Genomic DNA, 22,385 nt, shown 5'->3' with positions numbered 1-22,385 from the left:
AAGCCAACTTGGAGGCAGACGTGGGAGAAAAAACTCAAAGAAACCCGCCAGCGAACCTCAGACTAAAAATATAACTATACCGTGGAAAACCGACGTATTTTGGAACAAGATTAAAGATTTGTTCCATGAAATTGGCGGGGAATCGCGTCTGGAAAAAGATTATGTAATGTCAAAATTGACAGATATAAACTCCAAATGCATGGTTTTTCATATGGTTCACTCTCGAATGGTTGAAACGTGGGATAGCGGTGTCTCTGATGCGGGTATCATTGAAAGGGCGTTGGTAAAGTTTCAACAGAGGTCGTGGAACTTCCATTACATGAAGTTTTGGAAACGAATGAGGTTTCACCCTAAGTGGTGCCCCGTTAAGCCCGACAGAACCAGAAGTTTTAAGCCTACCAAAAGGTCTAAAGCATCGTCTTCGGTTGATCCAGAAACGTCAAGGTTCGATGCTCGAAACTTCAACTTAAGTGATAATGAAGTCGAGCATGCCTATGCAGATGTTCTCGAGATCCAGTGACCGCTGGGTAGAAGAAGCAAGGGAAAGGGGTCGCGTCGTCGGCGTCAACGAGTCTGAATGCCGAAATGGAAAGTCATTTCAAAAAAATGAACTTCGACTAAAAGGTATACAAGACCTTGGAGCTCAACGTCTTCAAGTAAATTTGGACGCCATCGAAGTACTTTAAAGAAGGAATTGAACAATGGCATCGAGGTTTTAACAAACGAGCTATCCGGAAACCACCCAAGAGTCCAATCTCTAAAAGCATTTAGGCAATATATATTTTTTTTAAAAATACAACATTTAGTCTTATTATTATTATTGTAATTTTTATTTTTAAATTTAGTGTATTTTTTTTATTTTAATGTAGTTTTTTTTATTTAGTATTTAATTATTTAATGAATAAACCAAAAAAAATATAAAAGTGATTGGACGTCGCATGACACAAAATGCTCAATGGTGGGGCATTTTGACTACACCCTCTTTTTAAAAGCCAAAATTCTGGGCGTTACATGGGGCATTTTGACTACACATGGTCTAAACAAATACGTATTCTATTGTCAGAGCTTGGTTGGAAGGAGAAATTACGATGAGGCTAATAGCTAGTGTTCTTTTTTTTTCTTCAAAATTTACCATTGCTTCCCTTAGTGATCAACCCGATACTTACAATTCAACAATCCGAAACCTAAGTGTAAATGTGTAATGATTTTTTGCATCAACAACATGAAAATACACACAATTATGCTACAATATTAACAAGGACATAGTGAGGAACCACGTTGGTGATATATAATTAGTTATGGTTAATATGGAAGTCAAAGAATTATTATTTTTATTTATGTGATATCAGTTATTTAAATAAATCATGTTTGGATTGGGTTTAAATTCTTAGATTCTGGTATGTTGATTTAGGATACTTGTTGAATCCGTTTTGGGTTTTGTGGTTGGACAACTCCAATTTGAAAGTCATTTATTTCAATTCGGTAAATGTTTAGTTTAAGTGGTTGAACAAAGATAAAAGTGTCTTTATGTTAATTATTAAAATTTGTTTGTACTTCGGGTCCCAATTCGTTTTCGAGTCCAAGTATATTAATTTTGGTTATTGACTTTTTCGATTTGGTTTTAGATTTGGATTTGAAAGTCAACGGATTAAATTTGATTTCTGTTAAAGATTTCGGTTAGAGTTTCAATCGTGTTCAAGTTTCAGATTACGAAGTTAAATCAATTAATTGGTTTTGGAAGCCGGAAATAAGCGAAAGTTTAACAAAGACAATGATTTTTAAAAGAAGCCAAAGTTGTTCTGTTGGAGATGTGGCAAAGATTGCCGAGTGAAGGTTACATGTGGAAACAAGTTTAATGTAGCTGGTCCAAATGGGTCGAAAGACCCGAATGCTTCACAAGGTACACCTACTAAATAAAATTTAAATATGTCAAAACCTATGAGTTTTGTAGTTGATTCAATAACTCATTGGGGGATGTTATTATTTTTATTTTGCTAAACGCAAAATTGGATTCAATTCAAGAAACAATATTTATTTTAAAGTTTGATTGAACTAAAAATATTATTATATATTTGTTCATATGGTACACATATGGGGTTGGTAGGCCACGACTCAAGTAATATAAACCTGTTAGAGGTATTCTAGTATACAAGTTGGGTGTGAAATAAACGAAACCTTGTTTTCGGGTTTGTTATTGGACTTAAAAAGTCCAGTGGTTTCTAAATATAATTCGGTTAAGAATTATGTATTTTATTTATGAATTCTTTTATCTACAGTATGACATGTTTGCATGGTGTGTAGACTCGGGTGATACGAGTCAAGTATGCAAGGATTTGAAATGGTTTGAAGAATTTGAACCAATTGAAGACTTGTATATACTTCAGGAAAACATTTGTTTTAATTTACGTGTTGTATGTTTTAGAGATTAGAAAGAATCTATTGTCTGGGTTATTTTATATAATTTTTGGTTACACATGTTATTGAGTCGGATAAGTTTACCTTATCTCGACATGAAATCTTTTGGATCTGGATAATTGTATAATGGAATGTTTAATGTTTTAATTTTAATGTCTCGTTTGCTATTGAATCTATGTATGACTATGTCTAAAATTAGTTCAACATTGGCTTTTGATATGCATTAATATAAACAAACGAAGGACAATACCCACAATTTATATTTCTTAGTTTATTGTTAACTTAATAATCTAAATTTTAAATTGACTTAACTTATCATGTAGTCATCACACATTAATTTTATTGACTACATCATTTAACAACTATTTACGCAATGTTCCCCCCTCATCTTATAAACTTTTGCTTTTAATCCTCATGACGCAATTCCTCTTACTTCTTAAGGCAACATTATTATAACTCATCTCATAATTAAACACTTTATTATTCTAATGTTTTCCTCAACTCATCCTTCATATTATAAATCTTTATTTTTGGTCTTCATAAAATGTCTCATCTAAGAAACCACTGTCGTCCTCAACATCAATCGTCTAGTTCTTGTGACCACCGTATGGCTGCCTGTATCGCCAAAGAGATAGCTGCTGTGATTCCTATGATAGTGACCCAAATTCAAGACATCAATGCAACCAATTCAAATTTTCTCACTAATTCCTCTGCTGGTGACTACGAACCATCTACCCCTACAACAAGAAATGTAAAAACCGTGCTGCAACAAAATCTACCCACCTGCAAGTCTCCTCAAACAAGAAACCTTACCTCGGTCCTTTTTTGTCATGCTCCATTTGTAATCATCATCACCCAGTTAAATCCATATGCCATCGTTGCACCCAATGTAGGCGTTATGGCCATTTTGCTAACACCTGTCGTGTCCTGCCTACTGCACAAGTTGTCCCGCAACAACCTACCCCTCATGCTCAACCTGGTGTTCCCAATACCCGTGCTTGCTACCATTGTGGAAACCCAAATCACCTCCGTAATGAGTGCCCTCAACTCACCCAAACTCATCAAACCCAATCTACAACTACACCATACTACTTAACCCATACTTACCAAGCTCAAACTCATCAACCTCATGTCCCTCAAGCTCCTCCCATCAATCAAGGTCAATCCTACTTAACCCAACTATATCAAACCCCGCACCCGCAAGCTCAAGTGTACCAAGCCTACTCTACTCAAGCCCCTGTTATGCAAGTTCAACTCATTCAAGCTATCCCAAGTCAATCTACCTCAACTGCTCCTACCCCTGCAACTCGTCATGATGCCCCAATTCACGTCAATTAAGATACTCAACGATCGTGAAGACCTTTGCCGTTCCTTTTATCTATCTTAATTAATTTTGTCTTTTTCTTTATGTATTGTAACGCCTCTTTATGACTTTGAATTATTTCCCCATTTGAACTATTTATCTTCTATCTCTTGAATAAAGTCACTTTTGTTTAAAATGATTGTTTATTAAAGCCTACTTCTATCTTATTTCTTTACCTCCATTAACCTTAACTATTTATAAGCTACCCCCTTCTTAAACTTTAAATACTTATATCTTTACGTTTAACAGTCGTCTTAAAAAAAAATTTCTTGGCTTTATCAAAATTTACTGCAACTTTTGAAATTATTTTATACATTGGTGACTTTCTACTTTTCTAACTTAAAACTACTTAAAACTTTTGTTTCCTCAAAGTCATGTTTTAATCAAACATTTTGTAAATCCACACGATGGGACGAATCATGTGGACCATCCGACGATAGAAATAATTATGGTCCGGAATATAATTATCAAAGTCCTCGCATGGAAATCATGATGCGTAAGATTGTGTGTCATAATATAGAATTGAAAGTGGTTGGAATAACGGTACGAATGCAAAGATGATAAGAACATGATGGATACGCCGCTGGTACATCCTATATATAAGTGCCCTTATCGAATTGCATTTAGAGCGCTATTTTAGCTATTCAAAGTTCCGTGCTATGAATTATTTATTTATTTTATTTTTTATTTTTTTAAATTTTATTTAAATTTTCCTTTCATCAAAAATCTAATGGTTTTGTTATGGTATCCTTTGATTTTGGGACGAAATTCCCTAAAGTAGGGGAGACTGTAATAACTCGGGTTTCCCAAATTTAAACTACCCGACCCGTTTTCATTTTCAGAAAATTTTAATTAATAAACGTCACCTTTATCGAATTAGTATTATTTTATCCTTATTTAATATTATATTGTTTATTATAATTATTATTTATTATATAAATTTAACTTTGACTTATATTCAATTTGTACCCTAAGCTTAAACTTTCACCCATTTATGTTTCCACCTTCAACTCTCGGGGACAAAAGTGCAAAATCCACATTTTATAACCCATCAAATCTGTAACCCGGATACATTACCCAAACCCAAGTACCCATATTCATGATCCGGAACGTATCCGAGACCCGTTTAGGATTCTTGCACCACAATTGTCGTTCTAAACTAGGAATTGATTCATGTTTGTGATTACTCTTACTATTATCGGCTTAACCGACACCCTAAATATGTTAATTCAATCGTTATTGATATGTTTTTTTCCTTATTAGTGTGACCAACACCCTATTGATCTTGTGGAACACGAAAACAATCAATATATTTCAATTAACTCCGTCTGGACCCTCTATACCACCTCGCGACCTTACCCTATCAGTTAATTGAAGTTTAACGATCTACTACCCTTTGTTCGTACTCCCTGGACTGCCGTCGGGTTCCGTTTATCATACACCATCAATACAACATCGTTATATGTAAATATTATATGCATTGAACTCGCTTTTCGATCCTCTACAATAACCCCAACTTTAATTTATCTATCTCATAACAGATTTAATGATTGTTTGTTCTAGGGTTTATGTTTGTTTTGAGTTGCGTCTATCAATGTTTACGTAATTTCATATTCGGGTTTTGTTCAGATTAACACCCTAGCCAAGATGCCTAGGGTGATTTTGTTAAAGATGTTGGGGCTGGAGGTCGCGGGTTCGAACCCCCTCCAGACCAGTTTTGATTTTTTTTAATTCAACTTTATTATTTAATTTGTTATACAAATCATTATTTAACCTTTTTAAATATAATAATTAATTTACATTTTATTAAAACCGACATATAAATTGAGCACCTTGCCGAGCCGATGTTAAAACCATACATATGTATATATATATGTATATATATATAGAGAGAGAAATGTTAAACTAAAAAGTTAAGTTTTCCTAAAAAGTGTAGGAAACATTTTCCACTATTAGATAATAAGGGTAGGATTGTAATCTTACTTTATTTTTTTATTATGGTATGTAAATATAAAACTAATCAAAATTATTAAACATCCAGAATTTGTTCCTTATTAATCTGGATTTAGTTAACAATTAATAAAAAAATAATAACCGATTGATATTATCATGCACCATCGTGATCTTCTATATTCATTATCAAGATCTCTTTAATCTCCAGTATTCTTCTAATTCTTATTCACCATCGTAACCTATTCATCTTAAATAAGTAAAACCTACAATATTCAACATGGAGACGTTCGTGGATGAACATCAATTAGGTAAAACTCAACTATTTTTTGTTGTTCTCGTTGATCCTTTATGTGCTTCGTGACATGGTGTGTTATGTTCTTCTGGATAATTTTCTAAACCTATAACAGTTAGGTTATCATGTTATGTAAAACGTCATTAATGTTTGTTTTTTTAAATCTGATCGTAATGAGTAACATGATGTGTTTATTAAATCTGATCGTGACATGGTGTGTTTATTAAATCTGATCGTAACAATTAGGTTACGATGTGAATAAGAATTTAATCTAATTCGTCATGTGTGTTTATTAATAGTTTACGAATTGTTTATTGACGATGTTTTGTGTCTTCATTGCGTCAGGTGTGTTTATTAATCTGATCGTAACAATTAGGTTACGATGTGAATAAGAATTTAATCTAATTCGTCATGTGTGTTTATTAATAGTTTACGAATTGTTTATTGACGATGTTTGTTTCTTCATTGCGTCAGGTGTGTTTATTAATAGTTTTCGAATTACAGTGTGTTATGGCTTGCTATTTTGTTTATAGCGTGTTTCGCTGGTTTTACTATTTTAAGCGTGTTTTGCATGTTTTTTTAAATTACAGTGTGTTATGGCGTTCTTTGTATTCTACATAAATAAGTGTGTTATGGTTTGTTTCGTATTTTGCCTAACTAAGTATTTTTATGGCTTGTTTTGTATTCTGCCTAGATAACTATTTTTCAGCCTCTTTATTTTAATTTCAAGTTGATTAGTTTCTTTCAATTTACTTCACAGATCCACCAGCCTGCCAAGAGCTTGGGATTCAACACATCTCTCCTAATTCCGGCACTAAGACGTACAGGCCAATTGTGTCTGCATCAATGATACCCAATGAAGGTATGATTTTTGATTATGTAGACGCTGCAGAGCAATTCTATAAAAGATATGCTTTAGCGAGTGGATTTTCTATAAGGAAAGGCACACAATCGGTCGTTAGTAACGTTGTTCGGCTCAAGTATTTTGTCTGTACCAAGGAAGGGTCAAGAACTGTTAAGGAAGTTGACACGCTTAGTCAAGATTATAAAAGGAAAAAAGAGCGTAGGCGACCTTCTCAAAGAACCGGTTGTAATGCACAACTCCGCTTGGTTATAAATGATGAAGGCAAATATAGGGTCAAATATTTTGGCGAGGCACACAATCATCCTTTTGTTAACGAAAATGATATGCATTTTGTGACTGCTTCAAGGGAGCTTACATTTACACACAAAAAGGTGTTAGATGATTTGGCTAATATCAACATTGGTCCGGTGAAGGCTTTTAACATTATGCGGACCCTGTATGGTGGCTTCGATAAAGTTGGTGCAACAAAGTCTGATTGCAAAAACTACAAAAGAAAGATTAACTTGTACATTGGCGACTACGATGCTGAGATGGTTGTTCAACGTCTTATGGCGAAAAAGGATTTTTGTCCAAATTTTTCATGTGACTATATTACCAACAAAGATGGCACATTGAAGGGTTTATTTTGGGCGGACGAGTGTTCAAAGATAAATTTTTATGTTTTCGGGGACGTTGTATCATTTGATGCTACATATCGTCATAACAAATACAAAACTTTTCATTCCATATTATTCATTTTTTCCTTTAAATTATACAAACTTAAGTAGTGTGTATTTATTTCATTTTATATTCATTTATAGGTATAACATGGTTTTTGTTCCATTTACTGGGATCGACAACCATAATAGGAATGTTACTCTTGGCGCGGCTCTACTTGGAGATGAAACAGCTAAAACTTAATCATGGTTATTGAGGTGTTTTAAGAGTGCTTTTGGGTACGAACCCCCAGTGGTTGTATGATGTGCGTGCTGCGCGTGGCGTAAAATATAAAAGGATGGGATGATTTGCTTTTGCACAAGATCGTGTTTTAAATTTATAAAAGTGATTTCTACAAAAACTAAACACACACAAAATAGGCAAGTGTACCTATCGTATATGTAGAATAGTATTGGTAAGAACCAAGAATCGCTCCGTGACACAAATGTTTCTAATATTACATCGTTGTTTTACTTTAATCGGAGGTTTTAATCATCTTGGGGTTAATTTTTGAACTTTTTATAAAATATAAATAATTATATATAATATATAGGTGACCAAGACAAGAAATTCTAAACGAGTTGTTCAATTATGCGAAGGTTACCATCTAATATCTAGAATCCACTCCATTGTTCCTTGATGATTAATAGTTAAATATGTGATATACTTGTCCTAATAATATATGATAGAATTATGATCCTTATTTTGGAGTTAACACATTCTATGACATAATGAATAATAGCATTCATATTTTCAAGTCTATCCTATGCTTAATAGCATGCTACCCCGAGAATGTCAATTTAAGTAGAAAAGCAGTTGGTAAAGTAGAATGATTAGAATTGACTTCGATTTCTCAAATACCAATCCTAACAACTTTGAGTGGTTGTAGTTAACTCACACAACCTCCCCTTGGTTGATTTATGTAGGTTATAATTACACATTTCGTTAACATATGATTTCTTTAACTTGCATGATATCCTAAGCAAAGCCATTTTCGGATTACCAAGACTTAGAGAAATACATCATAACTTATATCTCATCATTTCTAAGTACAATATAAGGATCCATGTTTCGATAATGTATCAAAGTATTTCTATCTTTCAAGAACATGAATCGATCATGAACGATTGCCAATATAATTGACAATCACCAACTTTGAATTAGTATTTTAAGATGGTGAAACATTTCTCATCAAAAGATAATTGTAAGATAACCATGTACTTTACCAAACTAAACCACATGTTTTATATAATCATCAAGTAAAACAAAGCTTCTTCATAGATTTTAGATGGTAAATGGAGTTTAGCTTATAATGAGCATGATGATAAACATTAAGATGGATGATAATAACAAATACATGATTAAACTTAGAACAATCTAACCAAATGTAGATGAAGCTTCCTTCTTAATGATGATGATGATGGATGATGATGATGGTTGATGGTGATGACCTCCAAGCCTTCAAACTCTTCACTAAATCTTCTATGTGAGTGTTAGTGTGTGTTTTTATAAGAGAAAACCGGATAGAAATCTTTTCAAGGCACACTTAATGAATGCAACATGAGCCACTATTTATAGGCAATCTGGATGGTGAGGCACGGCCCCGTACATGATGAGCACTGCCCCGTGTATCTTTATGACATGTGCCAGATTTTTTTTGTCTTTTGTGTGAGGTGGCAACGGCCCCGTGGTTGGTAGGCACGGCCCCGTGTTTTTTAGTGACATGTGCTCAATTATTTTGTCTTTTCTGTATTCTCGTCCACGGCCCCGTGCTTTTTTTAGTGACATGTGTTCAATTGTTTTTGTGTTTTCTGTATTCTTGTCCACGGCCCGTGCGTGATAAGAACGGCCCCGTGCTTTTGCTTCCAGATTTTGTCTTTTCTTATGTTAGAAGCATGGGGGCGTGTTTTTTGAGGCATGGGGGCGTGTTTCTTCGTTTTCTTGTGTTTTCTTCTGTTTTTCTTCGTATTTTCGCTTGTTTCTTTGTTTGGGGCTTGGTTTCACCTGAAAATATATTTTAACATGATAAGTAGTTATTTTAACTATATTATACGATAGAAGTTGTAGTTTTTAGAGATTATTTGATATTAAAAAGATGTATATTTTTATATACATCATTGTAACTGACCAAGACCCCGCCATGAAGCGTGCAATTGAAGACGTTTTCCCTAATTTAAGAGACCGTTTGTGCACGTGGCATATCATGGATAAACTATCTGGGAAGGTACAAAGTACATTTTAATTATTTCCCCCCTTTATTTTTATAACAATATTGATTAAATTGTTTCAAATTTTTTGAAAAAACTTACATTCACAGGTCGGTGCCAATTTATGCAACACTACCAACTTTAAGACTCGGCTTTGCGATATTGTATGGACTGATTCTATAACACCCGAATTGTTTGAGAAGGAGTGGGATTCCATAATGACCGATTTTCAGTTAAACGATCATGTATGGTTGAAATATATTTTCCAGATTAGAGACTCGTGGATTCTTGCATACTATCATGAAGAAAACATGACTGGTCTAATACGTACGTCATCAAGATCAGAGAGCGAGAACTACTGTAACACCCCGTAACCGCAGCGGAAACGTAAACGGGATGCAACAGACACATCTGATATCAACAGCATTGCTTATAAAGAAAACACCACTACATTAATTTACAACATATTACATCGTTCTGAGTTTAGTTACCGTCTAGGCGTTAACACATAAGTTTTACCAACATTACATTAACATATTTAATACAAAAAGATCACTACGCTTCCTCAAAAAGCACGCATCGTCAAGCATGTAGCAATTATTCCAGTTTGGGAGTACCTAAAAAGCATGTAAAGAAAACGGGTCAACTACGAATAGTTGGTGAGTTTCACTAATTTAAGTAAACAGTGATAAATCATTATAATAATCATATATTAGCGATGTAATTATGCTGAGCCCACAAGTGAAACCTCTGACTATCCACAAACAACCCCGTGGCATACTCCGCCCACGAACCTGCCTCAAACCGCTATGCCTAACATTACATAGCAAAATAAATAACAACAAAATAGACATGTGCAACTGGCTGGGAAACATCAGCAAATCCATGCCGGACCAGTTGGGTTTGTCAGACCAATAGTACCATTCACACTCTACCGGCTTTCAGTAATCACTCGTGTTGCGGGGCCTTACAATGTTAGCAACTCAGACAATTACCATCTTAGTACATTTCCGTACGATTCCCGTACAATAAAACATATATAAATACACGCAAATCCATGCGTTTAGTATGTACTTAAACATTTCAATAGTAACATGCTTTCCGCCCCGGGAAAATATTTAAAAACAGTTCAGAAAAAGGGGCTCGTGAAACTCACCTTATCGTAAGCAATTAGGTACACCGTACATAGCTACTAATCCGGATCTGTAATACGATCCCTAAGTTCGTTACTATACAATCATTATTAATATAACTTTAACCGTGTTAACCGGTACATCTGGGGACACTGTTAACCCAGTACTGTAACCGTTCCGGGGGCAATGTTAACCCAGAAACACTTCTCCGGACTCAGATTGTGATATCGTTTAGAGCTCACTAGTCAAAATCACTATTAGTCGTTTTTTTCCCGTTTTGCGTGCCTAGCACGGTTATCCGTTTGTACGTTTCAAAAATGAGTTTGGTCACACACGACCCGAAAATAGTTGTTGACTGATAATTTAATTAAAGTTGTGAATTTAGAGCTCGGTTTAGACGCCCCGATTGGCCGCGGGACCCGTTTCCGTCTTTAGTGCACCGGAAACTGTTAAATCGGGTAAAAATAACTCAAATCATCCGAATTATTTTCGGATGATTCATTTTTACTTGTTTAACTCAATTATAAGAAAATAGTTCGTTTTTAGGGTTTTTATACACCAGTCAGCTCGCTTAGGCGAACTTTACCGGTTTACGCGTTTTAAGCTTTAAAAGTTTGTTTTTATCTTCTTTTTAGCACAAATAATTATCCGTTTAGTCTCGGATCTTGAAATTTTGCACCAATCACTTTTTGACAGTGGGGAATTTTATAAAAGTATTTACAGAATTAATTTTTATATTTAAAATTTATTTATCTATTTTTAAACACCATTTAAACACTAAATATGTCGTAAATACCAAACGATATTAGAAAAATCCCAAATTTTTCCTGGATGACCCCTGCCATCCCCATAGTCCCCTGTAATTTTCCAGAACCAAAATCTCTTTTTACATGTCATTTTCACTAAAACCGAGCTAGAAAACCCTAGAACTCGTTTAACCGAAAAGCCTACTTAGACTTCTCCAACGGACCTAAAATTTTGTGTGTGACTTTTACATGTTATAAAAAGCTTATCTGGATTTTTCCAGAATTTTTCATGATATTTAACTATTTTTCACCATTTTTGGCCAAAACCGAGCATTAAATTCACCAAATATTCATCCTTTGTTCAAAAATTACCAAAATTTCACAGATCTCATATTTTCATGTGTAGATCATCTCTGTAAAATTTCATGACCTAACTCTAAACACATCACAATCTGTCCAAATCACAAACATCATACAAAAACCGAACTACCTTGTGTTTCTAGCTTCAAATCGCAAGGATCTCGCTTTCTAGCCTTTGCTATCAACTAGATACAACACCTACAAGCACAATAACACCACACCAAGCAAGTTACACTCACAATCAAGCCATTTCTTTCATGGTTTCGGTTATGATATAAAAACAAAGATTTAACCGTAAAAATTCGTTTTTGGTTCGTTTAACTCCTTTCTTGGACCAAGATCCCTTGTATAACCCGTATACATCACTTGATCATGCAAGAATCGGTTTCATCTCGGGTTTTCACCCTTTTTCACTTGAAACCTCATTTTCTTGCAATAAAACTCGAGAAAGGAAGATGAAAACGAATATAACTCGATCTTTACCTCGTTGTTCTTGCTACAAAACTCGGTTTTTAATTCATGATCTTGAGAGGAAAGGAAGATTGTTGATTTGTTGGTGTAAAAAAAATGATAAAGAAAAGGGGTCTTACCCCCTTATTCCGATCGGAACACAAAGGAGGGTGGGGTGGGACCCACTCCTCCAATCTTAGCCACATATTCAGATTTCTGCAATCTGGATAATGTTTTTGGATAATCTGGTTCAGTTCGTTTTTCGGTTAAATGTTTAATTCGGCTTAAAACGAGGCAAAAACGGTCGTTTTTCGGCTTAAAAATGAAATTTATATAAAACCAATTTATAAAACTTTAAAAACTTAAACCATGGCATTTATTATCTTAGAACATCATATTATTAATAATCGCGCATCTTTTTCGGCTTGATCGATCGTCTTTTGCTTGGTTTGGTATTAAAGGTTTCGTTTAACGTACCGACGTACCATTAATCGAAATTTCTTTTTCTGTGCTTTAATTCACTTATCCCGAAGCTTTAACACTTCGTAAACATCACTAAATATTATATATCTCGTCTATAATGTATCCTCGATTCGTTCGGGCTTCAATAACCGTTAATCGGTTAATCGTATTTCCAATACGATTAACTGTATAATCGAGTATAATCCGTATTGTGAATCATACATACTCGTATAAACACATTATAATTCATATATTCATTATTAAATAACACATAAATAGTATATACCGGTTAGGGTATACCTGATTCTGCCGGAATCGTTACAACTACTTCTTTGGGAAATTTTGCAACGCAAGTTGTACTTTGGTCGAGTTCTTGTCACATTTTGAAACAGCATTGGAACATCAAAGGCATGAACATCAGAAGAACGATCATGATTGCCGTTACACAAGTGTAAAAAAAATGAGTAACTACACTCTTGAAAATCAAGCTCATGAAATATTCACAAGAACCATCTTTTTTGATGTCCAAATGGAAATTCAGCAAGCACTTCACAAACTGCACTTCTCGAAGCTACGAACAGGTCGGCGATTACTTAAAGTTTAGTATTCAAGATTTTGAACATCTACTTGCTTCTTTTCACGAGGTAAATTAGAAACGAGCTAACATTATATTTTCTTATACTTAGTGTTTTATACATATAACTAGTTTGATAATCTTCATAGGTAATGATTCGCTCGGAAGACGTGACGGTGTATTGCAGCTGCAAGCGATTCAAGTAATTTGGTTTACTATGTCGTCACATTTTTAAGGTTCTCCACATTGGAGATATTAGGGTTTTTCCAAGACAGTACATTAATCGGAGGTGGACCAAAGACGCCGTTTCTAATAGCACAATGCGTTCTATTGGTTTTGATGAGCCTAAGATAGACAAAACTACCGACGTCTATCGTGTTGTTCGTGATATTAATATCGCGCATGATCATATTATTAATAAACTTGTTAATGATATGGAAAAGTTAAACCAGTGTCGTGACTACGTCAACGATTACAAATCCACAGTTGACGAGGTTACATTTGACACACTTGGACCTAGCAGAAGAGACCAGTTTGAAGAACTCATTGGTGTCCCTCAACCTGAGCAGATAAACATACGTGCTCCAATTGGTGTTAGGAATAAAGGTTGCGGTCTTCCTATTCGGTACATGTCTATACGAGAGCAAGCAATTAGTTAAATCAAACTGGATAACCCTCAACGAACGTGCAGAATATGTAAGCAACCATGTCACGATGCTCGTAATCATCATAAGTATGCTATAACTAGCGACACGTCAGCTGATGTTACCTCCACCAAAATTGACGAGATGGAACATTAAGGTTCATTGTGGGTTTTACAATTTCTTTGGTTTTTGTTATTTTTATTAACACATTACAACTTTTCATAGTTTCATTTATGTTTCTGTTAAAACAATAACTTGTCAGTGTGTTTATTTATTTTTGGACCCCATTATAAAACATTCACTCCGTGAGTATGATTTGCTAATCAGTTATGTTTATTTTGATTATTATATTTCAATCTAGATAATTTATAACTTGTCAGTGTGTTTATTTTGATTATTATTTTGGTTATTATAAAACAATAATTCTACTACTTTAATGTGTTCAACACAGTTAATAAAGGCTAACCCAAAAGACCAAAATCGGAATCACAACACTGAGCTGGATGGTGTGTTGTCCTGGTACACCGGTACTGATAAACATGACACATTTGAGGCGTTTCCTAATATACTTTGATATGATCTGTTACATGTGTGATTGTTTAAATATCAAGCAACTTAATATAATCGACACATCCAAAACAGGTTGTACTAACATTTAATTATGTGTGATTGTTTAAATAGCTAGCAACTTAATATAACCGACACATAATAACGGTGTTCTATTATTCAATTATATGTGAGCACTTATTTTATATTTTGAATCATCAACATGCTTGTAATGAATTCATCAACATTACAACACAAAACATGTTTTAATAAAAACAACACTCTAGATTAACATTCAAAACAGGTTGTATTAACATTCAAACCGTTCAAAACCAAAACACAAAAAAAAAGTCTAACATCCAAATCTTTCTGATCCAAAACACAAAACCAAAAGTCAAACATTCAAATCCACATAATTAAAATACTTGTACTAAAAAATCAAGATAGCTTCAAGCGCTCAATTATTCTTGCCAGCGCCGTGTTTTCCAGATCCATCTTCCCATCAGCAGACAATTTTTCATACTCCATCATATCGTGCACGAACTCAGCCTTTGTCAGGTTGATTTCGCTCAGCAACATCTTTGCGATATACTTCCTTCTAAGATCGTTCAGCTCCGCCTTTTGTTTTCCTGAAACTCTTCCACGAGCGTCCACCTCCCCTGAAAGCCCACAATCAGCAAACCATTCTTTCGTGACACAACCCTTAAAAGTCTCCATGTGTCTCATCATAAACACTCCACAGTCTACATGGTTGCTTTTTCTTGCCCATGGTATATCCACCCTCGTTAGTGTAGACGTCCTTACCTTTGACGCCCCGAGGTGATTTACCCACTCCAAGTAACCAGCAAACGTTTCTCTATGATATTATTAACAACAACAATTCAAAAGCAATTTTATTAACAAATATTTAATTACAAAACACACACTTACCATCAGCTCAGGCCAGCCCTTATACACAAACTTGAACGATCCCATGGTTCCCATATTATCAATAACAAAAGTCTGATGTGTCTTAAGGTTGAACGCCATTAAATAGAAGTGCTTTGTGTTTATAATTGGTACTAACACAACATCCACGCCTACAATGCTTATTAGCTTTTGCGTTTCCAGATGCTTTTCCATTTTCTCCTTAAAAAATCCGATTCTGGTTGCTATATCTGTTTGATACTGGTCCGGTAGCTGTGTCATTTATCAAAAGAATATGTTCATTATACATTATAAACAAAACAACAACATTAGTAAACAAAATATATAATTCATACCAGCATCACCGCTGAGCAGAAAAGCCTATGAACTTTGTTAAACTTTAAACGAACAGCTTCTTCATGGTTTAACAAACTCGCCCAAGCTGACATTACCGACACATGCACCCATGTGTCCGGGTGTAAGGTTTCCATTATCACCTTTCGTACGCTAACCCCCCCGTCCGTGCTAAATACAATTTCCCTTATTTAAAGAATAAATAGACATTACATATAAAATTAATCATAACGAATACATATTCAAAATTAACAGCCCATAACAAATTAAACTTACCAATGATTCCCGTAAGCCGCGAACACAAACTCAACCACCTTCGCTTCCTCCTTTGTTAGAGCACAGTTCAAATTCACCGCACGTTTCGCATGCGGCGAGCAGAAAACTTCTGAAAGGAACTTCATTCGTTGAGGTCTTTTCGGTTTGTTTACCTCCCAGTCGTGTTCAGCAATTCGCTTTCCATTAGCGACATCATCTAACGTCCCACGATCAACATGACAAACTCCAGATTCAAAATTGAATTCGGGTACATTAAAACAAACTTTTTTCTTTGTGGCCTGAGACTTTACCGAGCCGGACTCATACTTTTCAAACACTTTTTCTATGCTTTCCGAAGTCCTTTGTGTCAGCACTATTGGAGATGCCTCACCGACCCCATCTCCTTCATTCTTCCCAGACTCATCATCCCCCTTACCGGTGTATCTAGCTAGATTTTTCTTCCATTGCTCATCCATGTCTTTAATTAAAAGGCTGCCAGAACACTCATCATTTGCTTCATCAAACTCCCGACATATATCCCCGTATATGTTTTCGAAATGTTGCATAAGGTCGGTCAGTCGCTCCGCTCTCTCCTATTTAAAAAACCAACATACAGATTTTTATTTAAAATCACAACTCAATTCAATTTACAAATAAAAAAACCATATAAACTTTAATAATATTTTACCTCTTCATCAGTTTGTGTCGGCATAATTAACGACTCGTCACCATTACCAAGTTCCTCCTATTGTTCCCATTCATCAACAACCACGTTATCTTGCCTTATATCTTTATTCGGTTCCATAGCAGCCACCTTATCACTAGACGGTACCTTCTCACTTCCTAAAGTTTTACACTCTCTTTGATTCGATTCATCAACGACCGAAGTGTGTTTTCTTATCACCATATTCGCTAGCTCCTTTTTCGTAAACTTATTAACCTTCTTACCACCATCAACAACCCCACCATCTTTTGCTCCGTATGTTTTTTGTTTTCCAGCCTCACCCTCTTTTTTTACCTTCTTATATGCCAGTTTCTTATCTGGTAGTTTCTGCTCCAAAATATTTTGCAACTTCGTTAGGTCCTCAACCATGTAAACCGTAATTGCCATCAACGTTTTCCCATTCTCCACAACACTTTCAAACTGACAACTTGCATACGCGTACTGCATACAAAGGAAAATACCATGAGAAAAAATTAATCAATAACACTAATCTGCTTATAACATCAGTTAATATAAACTTAGCACAACAATAAAAGTTTCAGGAAATACGTACCGCAAGCAAAATCATTGACCCGTTGTATTCTTTACTTTCGTTCCATTTCTCACGTCTTCGTTTCATAACTGTTAACAGGTATCGACACCAATTCATCTCCAGCACACTATTTATATCTTTAACCGCGGGTATAAATCTTTGATTTACCGTGTTATTACCGGTAATATCACCCATATATGTTCCTAATGCAACCAGAAAGTTCATCTTGAAATGCCAACTAGTATCTCTATTGTTTTTTACGAACTTCATGAATTCTAACGGGCAAAGTCTCCCCTTCTGGTTCTCAAACTGACTCCTCCATCTTCTGACAACCTCATCTTCAACTCTTGGCCTCAACTTCTCGACTATCTCATTCTTTCCACGAGGTTTTCCTAACAAGCTTTCTACAACCGACTCGGTAATTTTAATTGCTTTTCTCCTAAATTAAGTATGCTACTTTCGTGGTCATAGTCTCTAACCAACCAGTAGCCCAAACCGGTTGGTATGTTCGCTATATTTATTTGTAGAATACTGCCGAAACCCATACCAATTACAACTTTTTTTTGTTCCTCGGTCAAATTTGTCACATACTCATGGAATATGCTCGTAAAATTTTAAATTATTTTCACCCTCGGTTTAACCTTCTCCCCAACATACTCGTAAAATTTTAACTTATTTTCTTTCACTTTTCCTGATATCAACATCTTATCACGTGGTGTTACAAAGTCGTCGTCCGAATTAACTCCGCTAGCTGCATTTATTTTTAAATAATAAATAATCTTACTATACATAAACAATCATAAACTTATTCAGTCAATTAATTTTTCACAACAATCTTACATTTAAAAAACACTTCAACCACCGTTGTTTCCAGACGCGATGAATTTCCTTTCACCTCATTTCTTGCAAATTCTACAACGAAACAACATTAATTATATACCGAAAACAAAAACAAATATTTACAATCTTAATACCTTTGAAGTTAATTTGTTTCTTCACTTCATCTCCGGACCCTACACCTCTAAAAGTGGTATTGTATGCTATTCGTGGGCTTCTTCGCACTAAAAATTCGACACAGATTTTGTTAATAACAAACCAACAAAGAATAATAACCTACCATATTTTTACAACGTCACACACCAACTAATCAGTCACTAAACTACCAAAACATACAAAAAAAGTAAACCAACATTCGACAAAAAAACAACAACAATTAAGTCACTAACCAAAAGTCGACAACAACCAACATTAGCAACAACACACACCCAAAAAAACCAGTTTCACAGGGCGTCATCTTATCAGCTTATAAACCCACAAAATTAATCAACTCATAAACAACCTTCACTAACTAAAATCACACACCCAAAAACACAATTCAAACAACAAACAACCTTCACACCCTTCACAAACAAGAAATCGACTACAACCAACCAACATCAAGAAAACACACCCACATAAACAAAACACCAATAGCAACAAGACACACCATAATTCACACACGTTACCAAACACCATAAAAACGGCCACTAAAATCAAAAACAACCGGCCAATAACACATTATCGACTTAAACTTGGTGTAAACTGCAATAAAGCACAATCGCTTAAAAACAATCGATTCAAAGTTGGTGTAAATAAACAATAAACTTGATGTAAATAACAATAAAACTTGGTGTAAACAACAATAAAACACAATCGATTAAAACTTAAAAACCGGAAAATCAATAAATTAGTAAAACCCTAGAATTTGGGGGTTTCAGGACATATCCATAAAATACAAACACACACCTTGACCCTTGTTGATGATCGAACGCGCTTTCAAAATAGAGTTCTTCTTCTCCATTATAACTTGACTGCACATTCAATTAAAAAAAAACAATCAGACACGGAGGTTCAATAACCCACTACTATAATCAAAAACACCATGAAACTTTGAAGATTTATTCAGAATCGGAAAAACCCACCTTCACTTGCTCCGATTAGGTTTTTATCATCGTCAATTATTGATAGCTTTTGGGTGTTTGAAAAAGCTTGACGTATGTGTTTTTAGTCTGTGCCGATGTGTCTTTATATATTCTCACAGTTTTTTAGGCGTGTGATTTGGTGGACATAATGAGATAGATTTTAGTAGTTCAGCATAGTTTGGAAGATCCAGGGAAAACTGCATAAAAATAGGAACCTCCATAATTAACACGTTGACAATATGCAAGCTATCAATTATTTGTTGACAAAAATACCCTTTAACACATCCAATTTACCCTATAAAATAAAACACTCCACTAACTCATCCCACATTCAATCCTAGACATAGATTACCAATATCCAACCACTAAGATTCCTTCCTACATTTTTTAGAAAAAACACCTCTTTTTACAATAACCCATCCCTATATATATATATAAGTATATGTACTTTAGTATTAAATTTGTTAAAGGGTTTTAATATAAAATATATATATTTAAATTTAATCTTGTTAATTAATATATTAAGATTTAATTACAAGTACCTTATAAAAATCATATTTTATATAAGTCTTAATATTTATTATCTAGTATTTGCAATAAGTATTTAAAAGAAATCTTTATTAATAATATATATATATATATATATATATATATATATATATACATTTATATAAATACCTTAAACGTGCTTTCAAATATTTTAAAACAAATCTCTTTAAATAATCTATTAAACTCTATTATCAATTTTATATAAGTATTTTGATGTATTTCTATATAATTAAATCCTATTATTTATGTTAAAACTTAAAGTAATAATATTAGTAATAGAAATCAATTGTTCTCTTTATAAACATTCTAATCACAATACTTACCTCCAATCACATCGAAATCTTAATTTCCTTAACTCATGTTATATCTTGTATAACTAATTTTTATTATCCTATTTAACTAGGAATCCTTGTCGGTGTATCCCGAAGGGTTCATCATTCTCACATCGTCATTTTAATTTTGTTCATCCGATTAGGTGAGTATCTCACTCCCCCCTTTTAACTCATTTTTAACCGTTTTGGGGACATATGCGTTCTATTTATTTTATTACTATATATTACTCAACTTGCAACTGTTGTCACTTGTGTTTAACAATTTATACCTTACTTGTTTATGTGCTTACTTGCTTTATATGCTTCCGCATTTGGAGAGGTCCAACATAATCTCTTTCAAGTATGATCATACGCTAGTTGTTATAGTTTTGTGCTTCCTGACATCTCAGTTATACTTGCTCATTTGGTTAATTTGTTATTCTCATATGACTTGTTGCAAATACTTATTTTCTATATGAACATTTAAATTGATGTGTTTCTCACTCAACCTTGTGTTGACAAAACCATTCTATTTTCAACGCATACGCAAGTTATCGTTTGATGTGAAGTAATTGAAGTTAGAAGATCACTTAAGGATTTGTGCTAGAAGAAATTGATTGAGACAATATTAAATAAGATTTTATAATTGTTTGATGTCTTATTTGTTTTTGGTATATTGTAATGAATATTTGCTTTATTTGAAATTATTAAATAGATATTGAAACTTATATTGTGCATGATAGTAACCTTGAGAGCTGTGACAATCAGTTCGCGCCCCGGCATTTCCGCCGTAGGTTAGGGTGTGACAAGGTAAGAGGGTATAAATATCCCCTTAAACCTCCCTAAAACCCTAAATCCTCATTTCTTTCCATTTTATTCTTTACATACACATACAAACACACCCTCACGGCCGAGAGAGAGAGAGAGTGGTTCAAGAGCAAAACGAGCTTGGAATCTTGATAGATCTTTGATATACAAGCTAAATACAAGATTTAAAGTTCATAACCAAGCTAACCGTGACCTAACGAACACGTAAAGGTATGTTCTTTATATTAAAGTTTATGTTTTTATGAACGGTTAGCAATGAAACTTAAAACTTGAGTATATTGGGACTAAACGAACCATAGAGTTACTAACTTGATGATTGAAATGAATTTAATGAACCTACGGCTATGTACGGCTCGTTTAAAGAAACCCTAGATCAAGCTTAAACATTAATGGTCACCCGAGGAAAGTTTTGGCCGAAAACGGTTAAAGAAATGTTTAAGGATTAATACCGAGCTATAATAAAGTGTTAAGGTCATAAAAAATGGTAGTGATAGTGATAAATGAACCTAAAAATGACCAGCTCGTTCGGTTACAATTTTATGGTCGATCACATGACCAATTCGATTACACCGGGTATACTCGATCACAATAGGACTCGCTTACATTGTGTGAAATCGATTAAATGTTCCAGTCGATTACAAGTTAGGGTCGACTACGAGAGGATTTCGCTTACAATCTTAAAATCGATTACAATCCCAAAACAGATTACAATAAGAACCCGATTACAATTCCATTAATCGATTACTTGATATGTTCGCTAACAATGGTCATTTCGATTACATCTCAAGTACTCGAATACATTAGCGAACTCAGTTACAATGGGGACAAACTATTACAACTGGATTCGCTTACAAGGGACAACTCGGTTATAATCCTTAAGAACGATTACAACTAGTAGACTCGCTTACATGCCCCATTCGATTACATGAGTCAGTCGAATACAAAGAGAACTCGCATACAATGAGAGTTCGCTTACACAGAACACACTCGTTTACAAGGAGAACTCGCTTACAACCCAAGATTTGATCACAATGTACATTTCGCTTACAATGCCTTTTTCTGATTACATTGTAATCGAGTACAAAGGGGACTCGATTACTTGGGTACTCGAATACATGTATATAACTTGCATGCACGTGCCAAACTCGAATACTTATACATTCGATTACATCATGTAAACTCGTATGCCTACATATTCGATCACATGCTTAAACTCTCTTACCACACACAACCCGATTGAAAGTGATGATCAATCACAA

The 22,385-nt window shown here is 34.4% G+C and overlaps 1 pseudogene; it reads left to right on the top strand.

The window, feature by feature from the left end:
• The first annotated feature begins 6,887 nt into the window (after nt 1-6,887).
• Nucleotides 6,888-14,175, top strand: LOC143542107 (protein FAR1-RELATED SEQUENCE 5-like; annotated as a pseudogene).
• The last annotated feature ends 8,210 nt before the right edge of the window (nt 14,176-22,385 follow it).

The sequence above is a fragment of the Bidens hawaiensis genome, unplaced genomic scaffold, assembly GCF_021521415.1.
Source record: "Bidens hawaiensis isolate Kalapana, Puna unplaced genomic scaffold, B.hawaiensis_p1.1 tig00012782_1, whole genome shotgun sequence".
Classification (NCBI taxonomy): Eukaryota; Viridiplantae; Streptophyta; class Magnoliopsida; order Asterales; family Asteraceae; genus Bidens; species Bidens hawaiensis.
The sequence above is the reverse complement of the archived record's forward strand: the minus strand, read 5'-3'. Positions and strand labels throughout refer to the sequence as shown.